The sequence below is a fragment of the Geotrypetes seraphini genome, chromosome 2 (assembly GCF_902459505.1).
Source record: "Geotrypetes seraphini chromosome 2, aGeoSer1.1, whole genome shotgun sequence".
In the NCBI taxonomy this organism is placed as follows: domain Eukaryota; kingdom Metazoa; phylum Chordata; class Amphibia; order Gymnophiona; family Dermophiidae; genus Geotrypetes; species Geotrypetes seraphini.
Window position 1 is genome coordinate 477,045,903 of NC_047085.1, and position 22,372 is coordinate 477,068,274.

Sequence of the window (22,372 nt, forward strand, 5' to 3'; positions counted from 1 at the left end):
AAATTGACCAACAGCATTAAAAAACATGATTTCTCATATCACCGGTCAGCAGTCAATTAAGTTGAGCATTGATCCAAAATGGGCACTCAACTAAATTGGCTAATGAGCCAATTAGTGCCTCAAATTGGGTATTAATTGGCATTGGCTGGCACCAGTTTGAATTTGTGTGCACATGTTGCTAAACGTCCTATTTTATACGAGTAACAATGTGCACCCAAATCCTATAGCGTGTATCCCAAAAGGTGGCTTGAGCATGGGAGGTGCATGAGCGGGTCAAGGGTATTCCTAAGGTTTGTACACAGTATTCTAGAACAGTGGTTACCAACCCTGTCCTGGAGGACCACCAGGCCAATCGGGTTTTCAGGCTAGCCCCAATGAAAATGCTTGAAAGAGATTTGCATATAATGGAAGTGACAGGTATGCAAATCTGCTCCATGCATATTCATTAGGGCTAGCCTGAAAACCCAATTGGCCTGGTGGTCCTCCAGGACAGGGTTGGGAACCACTGCTCTAGAATACTGGGGAGGTGTGCCCAAACTGGGCACTGGGACTTACACTTGGTTTAGACACTCGAAGATGCTGATCTTTTTTTGTGTAAACTATAAGAACATAAGAATAGCCTTATTGGATCAGACTGATGGTCCATCTAGCCCAGTATTCCGTCTTCACGGACGCCAATCCAAGTTACAAGTACTTGCCAAATAAACCAAATAGTAGCAGCATTCAAGGGCAAGCAGTGGCTTCTCCCATGTCTGTCTAGTCAGCAGTTTATGGACTTTTCCTCCAGGATCTTGTCCAAACCTTTTTTAAAAACAGCTACATTAACCACTCTTACCACATCTTCTGGCAATGTGTTCCAGAGCTTAACTATTCTCTGAGTGAAAAAAATATTTCTTCCTATTGGTTTTAAAAGTATTACTCTGTAACTTCATTGCGTGTCCCGAGCTAAATTCACTAACCTGCCTGATCGTGACTGATCCGTGTCCGATCCACGCAGGTCTGATGGATTCTTCAAGCAACAATATTCTAATGGAGATGATCGGAGGAACGCCCCCAGGCGCCAACACGGATCTCTAGTGTGCAATCCAGATGTATGTGCAGACCATCTGCTTTCCCTGTAGATGGTCTGCACATGTGTTCGTTTGCTGCAGGGGGGGGGGTGTTGTTTTTAGGGGGGGCCCCGACTCCATCCCTGGTGGCACAGCAGCCTATTTTTCTTTAACTTTACCTTTCAACTTAAAACCACGGGCTCGCTGTACATGGAAGGGAAGGAGAGATTGGGGGGAAAGCAGGGCGGCGATTCGGGACAGAGCAGGCAGGACAGATTTGGGGCAGAGCAGGGCGGTGATTTGGGGTGGCAAGCAGGAGAGATTTGGGGCAGCAGAGAGCAGGGTAGAGAGCAGGGTGGCAATGGAGCTGGAGAGTCAGCAAGGACGTTTGCGACTGGTCCCCAGCAGTCGCTTCTTGGGTTGATTGGCCAGCCCAGTCGGTTCGCAAAATTTGTTTTGTGAATCAGGTCCTTGCCTACTTTGCATGCCGTTCCTCTCATTTGCATGCGCGGATCGGAATCAGATCGGAAGAGAGGTAAGTGAATCGGGCCGGAGTAAAATCGGGCTGCAAAGAGGTCGCAAACCGATCGGTGCACGATCGGTTTGCTTAGTGAATCTAGCCCCTAGTCTTTGTAAATCTTCAAGCAGTAAAAAAAATCGATCCACTTGTACCCATTCTACACCACTAAGGATTTTGTAAACTTCGATCCTATCTCCCCTCAGCCATCTCTTTTTCAAGCTGAAGAGCCCTAATCAAATCATGCCAGACTCGATAATTATTTGTAGAACTTATGTAGTCAGACTGTATCATGTATCCCCTTATTATACTAATAAACAGATAGAGGAACCAGTTCAAAAGTTACTTTCCACTTTTAACGGTGCTCAGAATCCAAGATGGAATTAAAGAACTCAGAGTGGGGGATCAACCCCTACCAGAACTCTTATGGTATCTATCATTGCACCATAGTTGCTGTGAAAAGTTGTTTTGAATCACTGAGTAAAGTAAGTACTTGCACACTTTCAAGTAGCTTGTAGAATGTTGATAATTCAAAGGTTAAATAACTTAGCTGAAGATTGCTGCTAGCGTTAGTTTGGCTGGGTCCTGACGCGTTTCGCCTTAATGGCTTCCTCAGAGAACCCGCAAACAATCTTGCATTTGTTATGTATCCTAAATGAGACAGAAAAATATGGTACATATAAAAATGGATGTAATGAAATCTCAAATTCATACCAAACTCTCGGCGCAGGAGGCAATGTACCTGGTTTGAAAACAGTAATTTTTCTATTTCCTGTGACGCGAGCGCTCAGCTGAGCACCCGATATTTATGCTTGAGAAGAAATGTCAATCAACTAGTGGAGAAACGCCCACCACTCCACTTCTTTGTTTAGTCCCAAAGGAGTCTCTGTCTGCCAATGAAAGATCCAGCTCTGTTCATGCTTCCATAGCCACGCTTGAGAATCACCTCCCCTCCTGCAATGAGCCACCTCAAGAACCAAAAATTGTAAATCCTGTACTTGGTGCGGAACGGCCAGCCAATGTTGCACAAGAAGAGCGTTAATATCGCCCCTTCTAATCTTACTCATATGCTCGATAATGCGGGTCTTAATACTTCTGGTGGTATGTCCTATTATACACCTTATCTGTACCCCCCACATGATTCTAAAGTGACCCTATCCAGGATTCCTCTAAAACTACGCAATGCTCAGAGAACTTCTTTATCCAATCATAAGTTAGTTTAGTCGTAACCCCTCACAGTGTTCAGAAAGTAATCTCATGTAACGATTTATTGCAGCACTACGGGGTCCTTTTACTAAGGCCCGCTAACTGATTTAGCGCATGCTAAATGCTAAGGTGCCCATTATATTCTATGAGTGCATAACCGATTTAGCGCGTGCTAAATCGGTTATGCACGCCTTATGAATGTTTCAGATTTCAGGTTTATTTAAAAATTTGATATGCCGCTGTACTAAAAATTCAAAACGGTTTTACATAACATAAAAACAGAGTATAATAAAAACAAATTACAAACAATGCTACAGACAATCAAACGCACTGACGAACATAAACTTACCGATACAAGACGGAGAAGGGCAGAAATACAATTTGTATGAAGAGAAAGAGAGGGGAAGAGGGATCAAGACAAAAGGAAGGGGAACAAAGTATAAAAAGTCTAGAATAATATAAAATAAGCTAAAATGATTAAAAGATGGCAAGGAACAGATTTCCATTGCCGTCCTTAAAAGGACTATTATACTGTAATCCGTTCTGAGCTCTTGGGGGAGGACAGGATATCAAACCAAATAAATATATCAATAAATAAGTCCTGATGCCCAACTGTGGGTGCCAGAATTGGCACTCAGTGGTGTTCTGCAATGGGCACTCATTGTAGGCTAGCATTGAGCACTGATTTTTGAGTGCAATTTTACTGAATCTAGCCCATGATGTGGTCGGCGCAGAAGCTTCTCTACACAGCAGCAATTTTCAGTCTGCTATCCAGACATCCTGACAGCTCAGCTCAGCCTATTACCTGCCTTAAGTTCTCGAGACCATATTCTGTAACATGTGTGTACTGATCCTGTAGCTCGTTATTGTCCCTGTAATATGTATGTTATTGATCCTGAAAACTTCTGTGTACGTATCCTTGTAACCCGTTCTGGGGTCCTGGGGAGGACGGGCTGTAAAACTAACTAACTAACTAACTAACATAGGATTTGGGGATATATGGACCAGCTACTATTGGGATATTTATATATATATATATATTTTTATTTTTTTTTTAAACCTTGGTGGCTGAAGTTTGACCTGAGGAACACAATTGCAGATCCTGCAACAGGCCCTAGCTCAGGGGTAGGGAACTCCGGTCCTCAAGAGCCGTATTCCAGTCGCGTTTTCAGGATTTCCCCAATGAATATGCATTGAAAGCAGTGCATGCAAATAGATCTCATGCATATTCATTGAGGAAATCCTGAAAACCCGACTGGAATACGGCTCTCAAGGACCGGAGTTCCCTAACCCTGCCCTAGCTCATCTATTCTTCAGTTATATTTAACCTTAGCTATGCCACATTATAGCAAAAAAAACCAACCCCAAAACAAGGCAAAATCAAAGAATATCCAACTGGCTTCATGTTTCTTTGAAATACCTAACTATCTATCATTCTTTCCTAGATCTTCAGAATTTTGCTTAGTTAGAGGCTGGAGGCTTCTAATAATATCTGCCCCTCCATATCTCTCCTTTCTTCTCCTTATACACCTCCCATAGAACTCTGTTCCTCAGATAAGCTGTTCCTTCTCCTCCACTGCCAATTCCAGACTTCGTTCCTTTCATCTAGCTGCCCCCTATACCTGGAATAAATTACTCAAGTTTGTCCGCCAAGCCCCTTCCCTTCCCTTGTTTAAAAACAGGCTGAAAACCCACCTTTTTGATGTAGCCTTCAATCCATAACCCTACTCCTCACTGCCCACTAACCCAGCCAGCAGATTAACCGTTCCCCTTAACTGTATCCAAGACATCCTGTTTATTTAGATTGTAAGCTCTTTCGAGAAAAAATTGATCTTAAGGTGGCCAAACAGGTTGAAAACGTGACGGTGAAAGCTAGAAGGATGCTAGGTTGCATAGGGAGAGGTATGGCCAGAAGGAAAAAGGAGGTATTGATGCCCCTGTATAAGACTTTGGTGAGACCTCATTTAGAATATTGTGTACAATTCTGGTGGCTGCACCTTCAAAAAGATATAAAAGGGATGGAGTTGGTCCAGAGGAAGGCTACTAAAATGGTGTGTGGTCTTCGTGACAAGGCGTATGTGGACAGACTTAAAGATCTCAATCTGTATACTTTGGAGGAAAGGCAGGAGAGGGGAGATATGATAGAGACATTTAAATATCTACGTAATGTTAATACACGAGTCAAGTCTCTTTCATTTGAAAGGAAACTCTGCAATGAGAGGGCATAGGATGATAAGAAGTGAGAGGCTCCGGAGTAATCTCAGGAAATACTTTTGTAGGAAAGGAACAGTCTCCTGGAAGAGGTGGTAGAAGCAGAGACTGTGTCTGAATTCAAGAGGGCCTGGGATAGGCACGTGGGATCTCTCGGGAGAGAAAGAGAGAAAGCGGATGGGCAGACTAGATGGGCCATTTGGCCTTTATCTGCCAACATGTTTCTATGTTTCTTTGTGAGTCTGTTCTGCGCTGCATAAGTCTGTTAGTGCTACAGAAATAATTATTTATTTATTTACTTCAATTTCTAACCCATCCTCCCGGGAGCTCAGAACGAGGTACAAAAGGACATTCACAATATATAACAATACATTACAAGGACATTTCGAGATCATCATAAGTACATGGAAGAAGCTGAAGTAGAGCTACAGCAGAAAAAGGAGTCAGTAGATTATGCTGTAGAGCAGGGGTCTCCAAAGTCCCTCCTTGAGGGCCGAATCCAGTCGGGTTTTCAGGATTTCTCCAATGAATATGCATTGAAAGCAGTGCATGCACATAGATCTCATGCATATTCATGGGGGAAATCCTGAAAACCCGACTGGATTCGGCCCTCAAGGAGGGACTTTGGAGACCCCTGCTGTAGAGCACAGGTGTTAAAGTCAGTCCTTGAAGGCCACAATCCAGACGCGTTTTCAGGATTTCCCCAATGAATATGCATGAGATCTATTAGCATACAATGAAAGCAGTGCAAGCAAATAGATCTCATGCATATTCATTGGGGAAATCCTGAAAACCCGACTGGATTGCGGCCCTCGAGGAGGAACTTTGACACCCCTGCTGTAGAGCAAGAGTTCATAGAGGGGGGAGGGGTCTGCATGTTGGTGGGTGTTCAGTTGAAGAGGAGGGTCTTCACTGCTTTTCGGAAGGTCAGTAGTAATACCTATAAAAATCTATTGGGCTTCCCTGTCCCTAGTGAAAACTTTGGACTACACCTGTTGGGCTCTGATTTTGAAAGAGAAGACGTGAGAACTGCTGATGTAGCTAAACTTGCAGCCTCCAATCCTGTTTCTTAGCCTGTGGGGTTTCTCAGCCTGTTTGCTGATGGCGTGTTCGAGTGCCAGTGAGTGATAGTAAATCACTAGCGCCTTTGATATGCAAAACATTCTCCTGACAGCTTCTCAGTTCCCACACAGTAGTCCTATTCTTTATCAGTCAAGGATGCAAAGCTCTGTTACCTTCATTTAAGAATAAACAGGACCCATGGATATGAACTGTACCTAGCTTGTCCCATAAAAGCAGAAAAGACAAAAGTCAACAGAGAGTTTGGCACACCATCTCTACAGCTGAGTGGTAAAGCCTGAGAGAAAGTTAATTTAAGAATTATGGTGAAAATATTGACATATTTTAAAAGTGGCCAACCTTTACTAAGAACCATGAAATCAGAACTCACAATAGCAGAGAGTCTCATGGTGAGAGTGTGTGTGTGTGTGTGTGGGGGGGGGGGGGTGGAACGGTGAAGAATTCCTCTTCCTCTCATTTCCACCTCCACCACCTCAGATCTAATCGGCTTATCCTCCTCTTTTTAATCCCTCTATCCTGGTCCCACCAGTCCCACCAGTCTCACTCTATCTCACCCTCCTGCACTCTACCCCAAGTGCCCACTTTCACACAATTCCCTACTAGTTTCTCTCTCTCCTTCACACTGACCCCATCAGTGTCTCCCTTTCTCTTTCATCCATGTACATCAGTCTCTCTCACTCTCTTTCTTACCCTTTGCTTATTCTTCTCTTTTTCATACTCTTTTTGTCACCCTTCACCACCGGTCTCTCTTTCTCTCTGTTCACCAGTCACTCACCCTTTGTCCATCTTTCTCCCTCTCTTGCTCACCCTTTGTCCACCAGTCTTCTCTCTCTCTCTCTCTCTCTCTCTCTCTGCCTCTCTCTCATCCTTTGTTGACCAGTCTCCCCCTTTCTTCACATCTCTGACTTTTTCTCATCCTTTATCCATGTCTTTCTCCCTCTCTCACCCTGTGTCCACCAGCCTCTCTCTCACCCTTTATCTCCAATCTCGTCCCCTTCTTTCTCACTCTCTGTCTCACTCTTTCTCCTTTTGCCTGCTACTCTCTCTCTCTCTCTCTTTTCACCCTTTCTCACCCTTTGCACACCAGTGTCTCTCTCTGTCATCCTTTGACAAACAATCTCTCGCCCCCCTCTTTCTCCCCAGTCACTCTCCCTTTCTCTCAACCTTTGTCCAGCAGTTTATTTCCTTTTAACTAGTTTAGATATCTGTTCATAGCAGATCAGATTACATGATAAATAAAGCCTTACTATTACTGTTAAGGCATTTCTGAAAGTAAAACTGTGTCTTCTGCACTAATTTAAACAGATATAATGAACTGACACCTGGTGGCAACCAAGATACATTACAATAGGCAACCTGCACACTAACATTTTCTAAGCTGCTAAGCTTGTATATGTAGCTCCAAATCGTGCAAGCCCATAAAACATGATGACAGATCTACAACCTTCATAATGTTGTGATTATCTTAACAAAGTCAAACTATATCATCTGCATTAATTTTAATTTACAAACACAGGAGAAACTGACACATTACATCAGTCAGGTTAACTTAAAATTACAATAAACATAAAAAAAATAGAATATTTTCTAAAATCACATTATATTACATTAGTATTTATGGCTCGCTAAAATGCAACAGAAGGAATTCAATGTGATTTACAATTTACGTCCTATTCCGGGATTACATTATTTCATTAGGGTTCATGACACAGATAACTTGGTTTGTGTTTGTGAAGGCATATAATTATGGCATATCGTTTGGGGAAAAGATTGGCTATATCTGGTGTTGTAGTCTTGATATGGGCTCTGGTATGAGTGTCTCTTTCACTATCCAAGTGAGTGATGAGTCCTGTATCAATCCAAGTAGCAGTAGAAAGCTCTGCTGTCTTTCTCAGTCCAGTATGGTGTCTTAAACTGGCAAGGGCTGTATTGGTTATATCCTCAGTATCAGGGGGAGTTTGCAAATTATTTGCATGCAAAAAAAGATAGTGAATCAATCGCTGTTTCAAAATTGGCCAGGAATCGGCCAACAGCGATTGAATCATTATCTTTAGTGAATCTGGCCCTTGGTGTGTCCCAAGGACTGTTCTAGAATATATGAGGGTTCTTCAAAAAGTTTCCGCACTTTCATATTTTCACGGGAGAAGTGGTAAAAGGGCGTGTCATTGAATATCATGTGACTAATCAGGCAAGCTGGCCCACCTTGCAGGAAGTGATGTAATTTGCATTTGAGATACATAATAAATAGTGTTACAAAAAAATGAAAGTGCGGAAACAAATTTAGGACCTCCAATTTCTTTTCATATGTCTTCTGATGGAGACATCTCTTGCTATTCTGGTCACTTATCTTTGCACAGACTCCAGTCTCTGTATATCCTTAGTGAGATAAGGGCTCCAAAACTGAGCAGAGTGCTTCAAGTAAAGCCTCACCAATATGAACAAAGCTCATTGGCTTCATATACACCAACGCTCCATCTTTAAACAATTAATGCTAGCCTTTAAACACTTCCACGGCATGACCCCCGACTACATAGCAAGAAAGCTCCTAATCTACCACCCTCGGCGACCCATCCAATCGCAACTTGAGCTCAGACTGTCCACCCCCTCCCCCCCACCGCCAGCAAACCGCCTTCACCTAAAAACAGCCTAGAGGCGATCGTACTCCTACAGCATGCCATCAGGGAAATCAACAACCTTCTGCACTTCCGAAAGGCTATAAAGATGCTATTCAAGAACCAGCTCACTCCTGGTCTCAAACTTTAACCGACCAAGACCCAATGCTCCATAACATGGGGCATCAAATTCTGCTAGCCATTGATGTGCTCTTATCTACTACTGCCTTGTAGATATCACCCTGAGACTGTATACAGGTTGTATATTCTTAAATTCACCAAAGCACGTGTGTTCTTAGTCCCTCTTCTGAGACTCTGTAGCTTGTATGTGTGTTCTTAGCTTCCCCGTAACATGTGTATTATCGTATCCCGTCGCAATTTTCTGAAACACATGTGTACTGATCATGTTAGCTTGCTATTTTTCCTGTAATATGTCATGTATATTATCGATCCTGAAAACTACTGTGTACGTATCATTGTAACCCGTTCTGTGCTCCTGGGGCGGATGAGTTATAAAACTAACTAAATAAATAAATGTCACAGCACTGATATCGAAAGAGAGAAAGTGAAATTAGAAAAGTCCAAACAGACTGTTTCATGTGAAACACTGAAGACTCACCAATTCACTAGGTTATTATTATTATTATTTTTTTTTTTAACAAACCCTAAAAGTAGAGATAAAAGACCTTTGATTATATATCTCAACTCCTTCCCCCCTACCACACACATACTCTTAAAGAGGGAGAGCTGCACCATCATAGGTCAAAAAAAACTCCACCTTGAAATTAGAATTCAAAATGCCTAAATTTGTTTAATGTCCCAAGTAACTTCCACAATATACTATCAGCTAGGACTTCTGTGTATAACCAGGACAGTTTAAACAGTGTATCCAAAATTTTTTTTTTTCTCAAATATTTCCAAAATTATCCACATGACTAATGTGTCGTACTTTGCAGAGATTTCAGAATCCCATGTTGCAGGAGACTTTATAAATCCATATCCCGACAGGGACTCCCTGTTTTCCTCAATGACTCACCAACATCCCATATCGGGGCATTATGACCTGCTCCTTTCTGTGCATCTGGATTTTTATATATTTCTGCCAAAAATGCTTTGGAGTTCTGATCAAGGGTGGGTAGAAATGGAAATGAAAATGAAAATGTACTTTGCATACACATCATTGACAATAGGTATAATTTTGTTTATTTACTGCCTTTCTGTTATTACAATCAATGTGGTTTATATATTACTAGTCTTATAGCCCGTTAAATTAACGGGTGCTAGAATATGTGTGTGTGTGTCTGTCTTTATTTCTTTTTCTCTCTCCTTAGCCGCTTTCTGTATTTCTATCTTTCTTTCTTTTTTTTCCTTGGCTGTCCACCACCACCCCTTGTCTGCTCCCCCTGTTCATTCTCCCTTCCTTTTACCTCCCCTGTGTCCTCCCCCACCCCATCACTGCTCACCTTATCTAACAGCAGCCCTTCTCCCTTTATTTTACCTCACCCCTCTTCCTCTCCCTCGTCCATCAGCACCTCTTCCTGCTCCCCCTGTCCAGCAATATGCAGTTCAACACCAGAGAAAGAGAAAAAACACTATACACTTTGGAATATAAAAAGAAAGCAGTACAAATTTACAGTAAAACTGCATTTTCTGTTAATGAAATTAAAAATAAAATTCTTTTTTTCTACTTTTATTGTCTGGCCATTTTATTCATGTTTATCCCAGTTTCTGCTCTCTTCTCTCAATTTTCTTACCAGGGTTTGCAGTCTATCTGGCTCTTCTCTCATTCCTGTCTTCACTTCCTCTCCTACATCCATCTCAGACTTTAACCTTATCTTTCAGTTTTCCTCCATTTATTTTTCTGCATCTCTATCTGCTTCTATTTCTCCAGTTGTTTGTTTTTTTGGGAGGTTTTTTTTTGGTTTGTTTTTTTTTGCTAACTCCACCCTTCCAGCATCTTCTCTTTCTCTCTCTTCCCCCTTTATTTTCAGTCTTCTAACCAGTATCTGTCTTGCTCCCTCCATCCAGCATATCCTCTCCCCTTTGAGTCGCGGGTCAGGCCTGAGATTTGAGGCTGGAAGCCAATTCCTCCCGGAAGCAGTCCTCCATGTTGTTTGCCGGCCGCTGAAAGGAGGGGGGAGTGCCGCCGCTGCCGCTCCTGTTCCTGTTCAAAGCGGCCTGCTTAGGTTCATGGGTGGCGATTGCGTCAGAGGGAATGTGCGTCATGTGGAGAGCGGCCTGCGAGGTTCGCTACAGCCGGCCGCGAACCTCATCAGGCCGCTTCAAACAGGAGCGGCAGCGGTTGGTGCGGGAGGGGGGAGTCGTCGACTTGTTCCGCCCTGTGGAGGCAATCGTTGGCTGGCTGCGGTCCCGACTTGGAGAGGGCAGGGTGTGCTAGCAGGCGGCAGCCGCCGCTCTGCAGGTGGAGAGCAGAGAAGGGCGCGCAGTTGTCTTGCCTCGCATGAGGCCAGACCGTAAGCCGCGCATGCGCACTTCCTATGGGTCGCTACAGCTCACAGAAAATGGACCCACGCTTAGGAAGTGCGCATGCGCGGCTTACCGTTTTATTATATTAGATACGCATGTACTTGTTTTGTACCTGAGGCAATAGAGGGTGAATTGTCTTGCCCAGAGTCACAGGAAGCTGCGGTGGGAATTGAATCCAGGTCGCCAGGTGGCTGCTCTAACCACTAGGCTACTAAACTATCATAAAAGCTACTATGGATGTTATCTGTAGATACTATATAAGAAAATCAAAGGGTCCTTTTACTAAGGTGCACTAGTGCATCTTAGCGTGCTAAAAATTAGTATGCGCTAAATGCTATGGACGCGTTGCCACGCATTAGCATTTAGTGCACTAAGATGCACTAGTGTGCCTTAGTAAAAGGACCCTTAAATCAATTACAGCAGTGGTCTCAAACTTGCGGCCTAGGGGCCATATTCGGCCCGAAAGGTACTCTTTTGAGGCCCTCGGTATGTTTATCATAATCACAAAAGTAAAATAAAACAGTATCTTGATCACATGTCTCTTTAGCTATAAATGACAATATTATTATTAAGACTTAGCCAAAAGGAAAGATTTATAAACTATAAAGAGTTTTACCTCATGAAAAATTGTCATTTCTTTAATAAGACATTATGGGGCTCATAATCGAAAGAGAAAAACTTCCAAAACCCAGCCTCAGTCGGCACTTGGACGATCATCAGTCAAAAACGTCCAAGTGCCGATAATAAAACCGGGTTTTGGACGTATTTAAAAACGATCTAGGCCTTCACAGTGCCACTGAACGACTATAGCTAAATGGGGCGTTTCAGGAGGAGTGTCGAGGGCGGGATTTGGTCGGGACGTGGGCAGGTTTAGAATTAGTCATACTGCATGTATAACTGAAAGTTATACAGCACAGCATAGACAGAACTAGGATGTTGTGACTTAGACTATTTAAAACATGGTCTAAGTCACAAAAACCCACCTAAAGTCACCAGATAAGCACTGCAGACACAAACTACAGACCTCCACACACTACCCCATTGATCACCAACCCTCCCCCCAACCCCATGAAAATCGTAATCACACCTTTAAAATTCAGCCTCCAGACCATCATCACCTGGCAGCCTGGCAAAGGAAAGCCTAGTCGTCCAGCACAGAGGCGGCTTAAGTCATCTTTGGGGGTGGGTTCGGGACCCATGGAGAGAAGGACCCATGCACATAAGCCACTTGAATCACTGCATTGCTGGTTAAACATGTGCACTCCCCTATAAAAAACAAACAAACCCTTTTGTATTGTCCTATAAGTGGCTTCTGCAGCCATAAGGGCTATTGGGGTAGTAGATAGGTAAGTCTAGGGGATTTGGGAGGTGGTTTGGGGGCCTCACCATTATCTATAAGGGAGCTGTAGTGAGATGAAGACATGGCACCCTTTTTGTCAAGTTCACAGCAGTGCCCTGTAAGGTACCCCATTATTTAGGTGCCATGTCTGGTTGTCCATTCCATCACTTTGTAGACCCCTCCCATGTCCAAAAGGTCTGTTTCTAGGCGTTTTTGTGTTGGACAAAAAGATGAATGAAAATTTGGTATAAAGATGGACGATTTAGCAGCTTGGACAATCAGATCGGCAGGATGTATAGTTAGACGATTTTCGAAACGGAAAATAATTTGGACGTATTTTTTGAAAATGTGTCCTAAGCTGTTTTTTACTTTGGACGACTTGCGACTTGGACGAAAACGGACTTAGACATTCCTTTCGATTATGCCCCTCCACAGGGCTCATAATAATAATTAAAAAGTCTACAAAGTGGCCTAAATGGGTACTTGGACAATCAAAAAGCCTGATCGTCCAAGTATCCATAACTAAAGCTGGTTTTAGACCTATCTAAAACCAGCTTAAGCCTTTCCCCTGCCTCTAAACACATAGAGCGAAAAGAGGCATTTTTAGAGGAGGGGAAAGGGTGGGAGGTGGGTCGACCTAGACATAGTCATACTGCAGGTATAACTAAAAGTTTAGACAGGTTCCCTAGTCGGCACTTATAAGTTTTGACTTAGACCAAGTCAAAACAGGTATAAGTGCCAAAAAAGGGGCAACTGAGCTTACCATGGCTGCCGCGATGAGCTCAATGGCCCCAGCAACCTGCCCACCCTCCACCGCAGCCATCGCAGCAGGAGAAATGGCTCATCTCCCCTGCCGCGATAACGATCCCGAAGTGCCGCCAACCACGGCACTTGGGATTGCTATCACAGCAGGAGAGATAGCCAATCTCTCCTGCTGCGATTCACCCCCTCCCCCCCCCCCAATCAGATCAGGCAGAAGGGAGCCCAAGCCCTCCTGCCTGGCAACTCCCCACCCCTCCCGACACAATCGGGGCAGACGGGAGCCCAAGCCCTCCTGCCCCGGCGAAACACCCTACCCCCACCCCCTCTATGATTCCGGTTGGCCCAGGTGCCTCAGGCCTCACCTATGGGCAGGGCTTGAGGCGCCTGGGCCAATCAGGCCTTAAGGCTCGCCACTCGGAGGATGGCGGGCCTGCCGGAAGGACGAGCTTGGGAACTGTCCATCTGGCCAACTTTCTTAAGGTACTGGGGGGGGGGGGGGTGTCGGGGGTGGGGTAGGGTCGCCGGGTGGGAGGTCTATGGGGTTTGGGGGGCTGAGCAGGGGTTTGGGGTGCAATCGTGGGGGGTGCGACGAGGGCAGGAGGGCCTGGGATCCCTCCTGCTGTATCTTAGAGGGGGATGGGGGTAGGGGGTTTCCACTGGGGCAGGAGGGCTTGGGCTCCCTCCTGCCCCAATTGAGTCAGGGGGGGTCTTGGGTCACCGTTGCAGGAGGGGTTGAGCTCCTTCCTGCCCGATCTTGTCGCCATAGCGATCCAAAGTTGACAGTACTTCTGGATCTTTATCGCGGCAGGGAAGATGAGCCATCTCTCCTGCCGCAATCGTTGGTGTGGGGTGTGGATTTTGTAACCGGTGTTCTTTTTGACAGACACCGGTTACAGAATCCAGCTTTTAGGCGAAGGACTGACTCCTTTGCCTAAAAGCTCTTGTGTTGGCTGTGTGGGACTTAGGCTTTTTTTGGCTGATTATATGTTGTTAGTGTAGACGTAGTGGTGGTCTGGGCGTTTAAACAGCTGAACGTAGAGGCAGGCCATTATAAAAAAAAATCTCCTTTTGGACGTTGGTTTTTTTTTTGAGAATGGACATTTTCCCTGCTTCTACTTTCAGCGTTTAGGGCCTAGGCCAAAAGGGGACTTAGACTTTTTTTTTTTATTATGCCCCTCCAAGTATTTTTTCTGAGGCCCTCCAAGTACCTACAAATCCAAAATGTGGCCCTGCAAAGGGTTTGAGTTGGAGACCACTGAATTACAGGTAGCAATAATCACAGACTATTGCTTGGATGTAGTGCATCTATTCTACAAATTGAATTTGTTGGTGATAGTAGGTAGGATTGTAGTGAGAATGCATGTTGCACAAGTATCATAATCTTCCTCCCATCACAATCATTCTTCAGCTGTTGTGCAGGATTTCAAATTTTCCTTCATTAAGGGACATCAGAAGTATCGGAAAGAACAGCTGCAGCACATTGATTCTGGCCTGTTAAAACACAATTGCTTCTAATTTACTTTAAAACGGTATTTTTAACCTGCTCAATTTGTTTTTAACAAAAGTCAATCCAAAGCAGTTCCAAGAAAAGTACAATTACATCATATACATTCAGCACAAATCAGATTTTTAAGCATTTACCAAACAGATTTTTAAATTACCAGTAACAAAAAATCCCAAAGCACTTACCTTGTTGATATTATGCAAAAAATAAAAAATAAGAAAAACAAGACCAGGCCTGACCATAGCACTTAGAGGGCAATTTTAGAAACTATTCCCATGTGGAATAAAACATGTTATTGCAAATAAATAGATTTTTACTAGAATTGCCCTGTATGCAAAAGAATGTACATTTAAAAGAAGATCCAAGATATGTGGTCCAATAGAAAAAAGTTTATACCAGGAAAAAATATCAAACACCCCCAGTACCAAAAACTGTTCCTAGTTAGAGAAACTCATTAACAAGGGGAGTGTGTGGCGCAGTGGTTAAAGCTCCAGCCTCAGCCCCTGGGGGTTGTGGGTTCAAACCCACGCTACTCCTTGTGACCCTGGGCAAGTCACTTAATCCCCCCATTGCCCTAGGTACATTAGGCAGATTGTGAGCCCACCGGGACAGACAGGGAAAAATGCTCGAGTACCTAAATAAATTCATGAGCTCCCCTGGGAGAACAGTATAGAAAATTGCATAAATAAATAATATGAAAAGTTTCAGCCTCTGATAACCAGAGCTGGTATTGTGATGTCATAATGTCTCATTCCACCAATGCCTGAGAGCTAACCTCATCAGTGATGTCACAATGGCTTGATTGTCCTATACTTGGCTCACTTTTACTACATTTACATTACATTACATTACAGATTTCTATTCCGCCATTACCTTTCGGTTCAAAGCGGATTACAAAAAGAGTTATGGAAGAAGGGTTACAACGTTAGATCAGAGAAGGTTTCCAAGAGAGGGAAAAGTAGGATCTGGGGTTAGGGAGGGGATGGTAAGAGGGGGGGTTAAGCTTTATCATGGTATTAAGCTTTATTAAGGGATTTCTTGAAGAGTATAGTTTTTATTTCCTTTCTGAACATCTTGTAGTCTGGGGTTGTTGTCAATAGGTTGGAGACTTGGTTGTCTATCTTCGCTGCCTGAGTGGCCAGTAGTCCGTTGTATAGTTTTTTCCGTTTTACTTCTATGATTGGGGGGTAAGTGAACGGGGTGTGTGTTTATCTATGCCTGGTAGAGGTGGTTTGGATGAGGCGGTTGCAGTGGTTAGTGCTACAGCCTCAGCACCCCTGAGATTGTGAGTTCAAACCCACGCTGCTCCTTGTGACCCTGGGCAAGTCACTTAATCCCCCCATAGCCTCAGGTACTTTAGATAGACTGTGAGCCCAACAGGACAGGCAGGGAAACATGCTTGAGTACCTGAATAAATTCATGTAAATTGTTCTGAGCTCTCCTGGGAGAACAGTATAGAAAATTGAACAAATAAATATCTGAAATATATTGACCTTCAGAAGGTCAATGTGTTAGAGGTCAATTGTTACTCCGGTATCAACACTTGCAATTATCACAAAGCCACTCCTTTTTCTTTTTAATTTTGTAAATGCAATCAGTCACAATGTAGGTGCATATTTTATAAAATAAATGCGGTTATGCAGATTCCATTGCTTACATTTACACCAGCAGCTTGAATCACTGCTCTGGAGTTATTAAATATTGATAAGGGCACATTTGCTTCTTACAATGGCAAAGCGGTTGATCTATAAATGGCACTTAAATCGGCCAGCGCTAAAAGAATGGCACAGGCTACGTGTCAATCACATTTAGGGCTCCTTTTACTAAGCTGCGATAGCGTTTTTTTGTGCACGCAAGATTTTAGCACGCGCTAAACCCGCGTTACGCGGCTAGAGCTAACGCCAGCTCAATGCTGGCGTTAAGGTCTAGCGCATGCTAAAACCGCTATCACAGCTCAGTAAAAGGAGCCTTAAGTAAAAATAAGTGCCTGAACAGTAGGCGAGGTTTTAAAGCACATTTCTGGTGCTTAAGGTTTGGGTTTCTGGCGCTTAAGGCTTAGTAGCACTTAAGTCATGCTTCGCCCTCAGAAATGCCCACTTAGGTGTTAGGCGCCACGTAATAATTAAGTGCCTATGTTTTATAGAATCGGATAGGCGTCTATCACACTATTAAATTTATTTGAGCGATCATTGAGGCTATTAAGGGTATTTTGCCAATTAACATCCCCCTGTTTTTTACAAAAATGTAGCGTGGTTTTTAGTTGTCAAACTTATTATTATCAGGAGTTCAAAATATTCAATACCAGTGTATAAATCAAAACTTTTTAAGACTAATCACTGGTTTATTTTACTGTTTATATATGTTTTTAAAGATACTTGTGCAATTAATCAAATAATTGCAAAAGTATCTTTAAAAACATATATAAACAGTATAATAAACCAGTGATTAGTCTTAAAAAGTTTTGATTTATACACTGGTATTGAATATTTTGAACTCCTGATAATAATAAGTTTGACAACTAAAAACCAGGCACAGATTCGGGAATCCCTATAAACCATAAATTGCTATGCCTCGAGTGATTCTCGAGGTCTTCTAGTTTCTTTTCTTGGGCGCACAGTTGGGCCTATAGTGACTCAAGGGCCTTACTCATGGAGTGTGATGTATCTTCAATCATGTTCCCCAGTGTGTCTGGTTGCCTCCGTCATGCTTTTCATGTTAATCAATTGTCCCGACAGCTTCTCAAATTGCAGTTCCAAGGCCTTTACCACTGCTGATGTGAGCTGTTTAGTGTAAGTGCCACAGAGGGGAAGAGCCTCATATGCTGTTGCCTCTGCCATCTTGTAACTGTAATACCCTCTTTTTCTGTTGTTGTTTTTTTTGTTGTTGACTTACAGTTCATATTGTCAGCAGCCCAGAATGGGGACCCCAGAGCAGGTCAAATGTACATCCAATCCCATTCATAGCATCATGTGACTCCCTAACCTCTTATAATATAAAGAGGGCCATTTTTGATATGGCATGCAAAACTGAGTTTGGGCCTTTTGCAGAAGACATATAAAAAAATCCAGTACCAAGCATGCCCATTTTTAAAACTGCAAAACTTCTACCTTGTTTTTCGAAAATGGCCATTTTTCAGATTTGTGCATCAATCTTTTTGAACCATTTAAAAAAACAAATAAACCACATATCCAAAAGAAAAACACACAACATAAACCATTAGGATGTGGTAGGGGCCAGCAGTTCTAGTAGACTGACTGCACAGACAACCCAGCAGAGCAGTGGGGCACCTCAGGGGGAGCTGCAGTGAACTTCACATAAAAATTCCTAGGTACACATTTCACCATATCCCTCTTATATTGTGTGGTGAGCCCTTCAAAACCCACCCCAAATCTACTGGACCCAACAGTATACCTCCCTACTAGCCATTATGCCTGTAGGTATCACCATTATGATGGTTCATTAAGTTTTGAGTGGGTTTTGATGGGCTCACATTTCCTACCACAAGTGTAGTAGTTAGAGTGGACTACGGGCCTCTGGGTCCCGTTCGCTAGTGTCCACTGCACTGACCACCAGCCTATTCCAGAGACCTGCATGCTGCTCTAATAGGACCATCCATAACATCTGAAGCTGTCTTTCTAGAAACTTCTACTTATTTGCTTATCTAAAAATTAATGGGTGTAGATATAAGACCTTCTTAGATAGGACCCTAGCATTTCAAGCTGGTAGGCAACAGTCTTGGTTAGGTAAATGTATTCAGCAAGCTATGTTAGCCTATTGCAGTTTTCGGAAATGAATTAATGCCGCTTTGTTCGATAAGTTTATTACTTAGTGAGTTATGTTATTGAAATTCTATTTTACAAATATTTGTATCTTTTACTGTATTATTGTATTTTGCTGATTGTCCAGCTCTTTTTAGCGTAAAACGCCTAGAACTTCTGGTTAAGGTGGCATAAAAGAATAAAGTTATTATTATTATTATTTATTCATATCTTCTTTTTTTGTGTGTGGGGGTTGGGGGGAGCATAGGAAGTTTGCTCCTGCCCCGTGTCACCGCCAGATCACCAGGTAAAGTCCGGGGAGGTTCGGGCAACCTGCAAAAAAATTGCGAGTAATTGAATTTGCGAGTAGTGAAACCGCGAATCTGGAGGGAGAGCTGTACAACTCCACTAAAGTACTAATTTGCTCGCGGTACTGTTCACAGGCAAAATAATTTTTTAACAGAGGAAAAAGCCACAGATATAAAGAGAGCCAAACAATCAGCTCTGCTTCATGGACATCATAGGCATAAAAAAAACCCATTGGAATATTGAATGAATAGCAAACTTAACACAATGCAACCATGTGAGCACCTCTTACACAAAATACCCCCTACGTGGACCTGCGTTTCATGGCACAACTATCACTTCTTCAGGGCAATAGGGCAATAAGTGCTGCAAAAACCCAAAAAACATATGCTGTATCTTATTCTGCAAAATTGTTGTATGATCAGATAAATAGCATAGATACTCACTGCGGCATTGTTGCTTCCCTCAGTCAGCTTCAGCGTTCAGAATCATGGCACCGCTGCGTTATAATCACCCCTCCGTGGTGCAATGTCTCATCCGATTGGGGAGGGGGGGGGGGGCATGGCAGACTCACAGGCAATAACAGATGATGTTTAAAGGGCAACTTATGTCACACGGACAAAAAACAGAACCAGCCGATAGTGCTGTTCAATCCATTAGGCTGTATTGTGTTTAACATGAATATCCAATATTGCTCCCGTCGCTGCAGAATTAACCTTCGATTGCCTCCCCTGATAAGAGGAGGGATATGGTCCAACACAAAACAATGCAACTCAGTACACGAATGGGAAAGTTGCATGCAGTGTTGGACCATAGACGCCTGAATTGATCCTCTATTGAGTATACTACGATGCTCAGTTAGTCAGTCTCAATTTTCTACTGGTGTAACCAATATATCATTTCTGGCACCACAAAAGCCTTATCACATGTGCATGGCATGGTGCAAAACATATCTTTTCTGAGTTTTAATGATGTAATTACACTCTTTCCTTCCCCCCCTCTCCCTCAAACTTGCATACGTCATCGTATTCGTCTATTCAATGTACAACCTTTTCTTTTTACCCCATTCTTAAATTTATTTTAATGTTTTTAGCTTTGTAAACCGGCCAGATACACGATGATGGTCGGTATATTAAAATGTAAATAAACTTGGAAACTAGAGGATTTACAAAGAAACTAGTGGTTAGCATAATGTCACAGGCTTTGCAGGCTCCACACGGACTATGACCTCCACTAGCTCTCTCCATGCTTACTTGATGGCTTCTCAACATTGCAGGGATTAATTGTTCTTTTAAATTTACCCCTCTCCAAAAAGCCACCTGCAACTGTTGTACAGCCAAACAGGGCATAACGGATACCATGTCCCAATGTCGGCAAACAATTCTTTCAACCTGATGTGCTCTAGAGTCATAGTTGAGAACACAGGTAATCACTTTATCCCCATGCTCTCCTTAAGCTGAAGAAAAAAAATAAATCCCAGTTCATGTGGAGGACCCGCTTATACGCCTTCTTGATGACATGAGCAGGGTATCACCTTTCCTCCAACCGATTTGAGAGACCAGCTGATTGGTGTTTGAATTCATCTCTGGTCAAACACAATCTCCTATATCTTAAAATTAGAGAAACTGAGCTCTTCTCACTTGAAAAGAGGAGACTGAGAGGGGACATGATCAAAGAATTCAAGATAATGAAGGGAATAGACTTAGTAGATAAAGACAGGTTGTTCACCCTCTCCAAGGTAGAGAGAACGAGAGGGCACTCTCTAAAGTTAAAAGGGGATAGATTCCGTACAAACGTAAGGAAGTTCTTCTTCACCCAGAAAACTAGAACACTCTTCTGGAGGCTGTTATAGGGGAAAACACCCTCCAGGGATTCAAGACAAAGTTAGACAACTTCCTGCTGAACCAGAACTAATGCAGGTAAGGCTAGACTCAGTTAGGGCACTGGTCTTTGACCTAAGGGCTGCTGCGGGAGCGGACTGCTGGCCATGATGGACCACTGGTCTGACCCAGCAGCGGCAATTCTTATGTTCTTATATAGGCAGACTTTGCTTCAAGTGGGAGGGGTGAAAATTCTCATAATGTAAAAAGGTATTCTGGTCAGCAGTTTTTCTAAACACTGTAATTTCTATAGTCCTGACCTTCAATATAACTCTGACATCTAAAAAATAAATTTCACTCTGACTGCATTGCATGGCAAACTTGATCCTGGGGTGTCTGTCATTTAACCATGACATTATACATTATTTGGTTTTTATCTTGTGTGTATACACCCTTTGTGGATTGTTTTTAAGTTATTTAGATGCTTATTAAACTACAAACTGATACATCCGATAAGCCTGAGGAGAGGAGGGTGCAGACGGTACATTGCTTCAGGGCCTATGAAGCTCAAGGGGGCCCAATGAAGCCCAAAAAACATCACGATTGTTAGAAATAAGTAATAATATACACACATACATGTGTGTAGAATTTTGTATAAGGTCCCACAAACCTTCTTTGTAATGGGGCCTGGATTTTCTCTCAGCAGCCCTGCATCTGATCTTCTGTTCCACAATCTAAGTAGTAAGTCTATAATGGAGGTTCCACACACAATAGCCTTTATAAGGGGCCGTTGAAAAGTTCTCAGCCCAACCAAGAAGAGAATGATGTGGAGCCATGAAACTTACAAGTTACTCCACACAACACTTTTCACTTCATTTTATATCACTGAAACAAAAAGTGTCAAGAAAAGTGTGGAATAACTTGTAAGTTTCATGGCTCCACATCATTCTATTTTCGGTTGGACTGAGAACTTTTCAGCGGCCCCTCGTATCGACAATAGTTTGGACACAGGAATTAAATGCCCTTTGTGCTATTGCCCTCCAAACGCTGTATGCAAATATTCCAAACTTATTTCAACCACTTGTTCAAGCTTCCTAAATGCCGTTTTTTTGTTTTCTAAAATCTCTATCTGACATCTTGAGCTTAGGTGACTTCTGATCCTTGGCAAGTTGACAAAATCTGTTCCTAGTGCACTCCAACCTGATTCATTGATTTTAAGTTTGCTCTCCACCTGCTTGCTCCAGGGAGGTTTTGAAAAATAGCCCATGAAATCCTCCACTAATTTGTAGCTAATGCATAATTTGAATGCCAGTAAAGTGCTTCAAGATGTCCTCATGGGAGCTTCTAAGAACAGAAAAATCATTTGTCTTGCATTGAATTGCAGCTCAGGTACGAGGCAGATACTTGTAGACCTTTTCAGAATGATTTAGAATAGCCAGAGATATTTTAAGGCACTGTCACTTATTACTGCATTAAATCTGCTTCCTCAGCTTGAAACTTGGCAGACATGGAAACATGATGAAATGACTTTTGATTTAACAAGGGAATTCTGTTGTAATCAGGCTGATTCTGTCTCTCATTAGACACTAGAATCATATTTTGAACAAATAAAACACCTCTTCACAGCTATTACTACTGACGCATAAGCAACAAGACACCGTTAGTCAAGCTGTGTTTGCAACATCTTGTGATAGTTCTAAGAAATAGCGGATAACATTTTG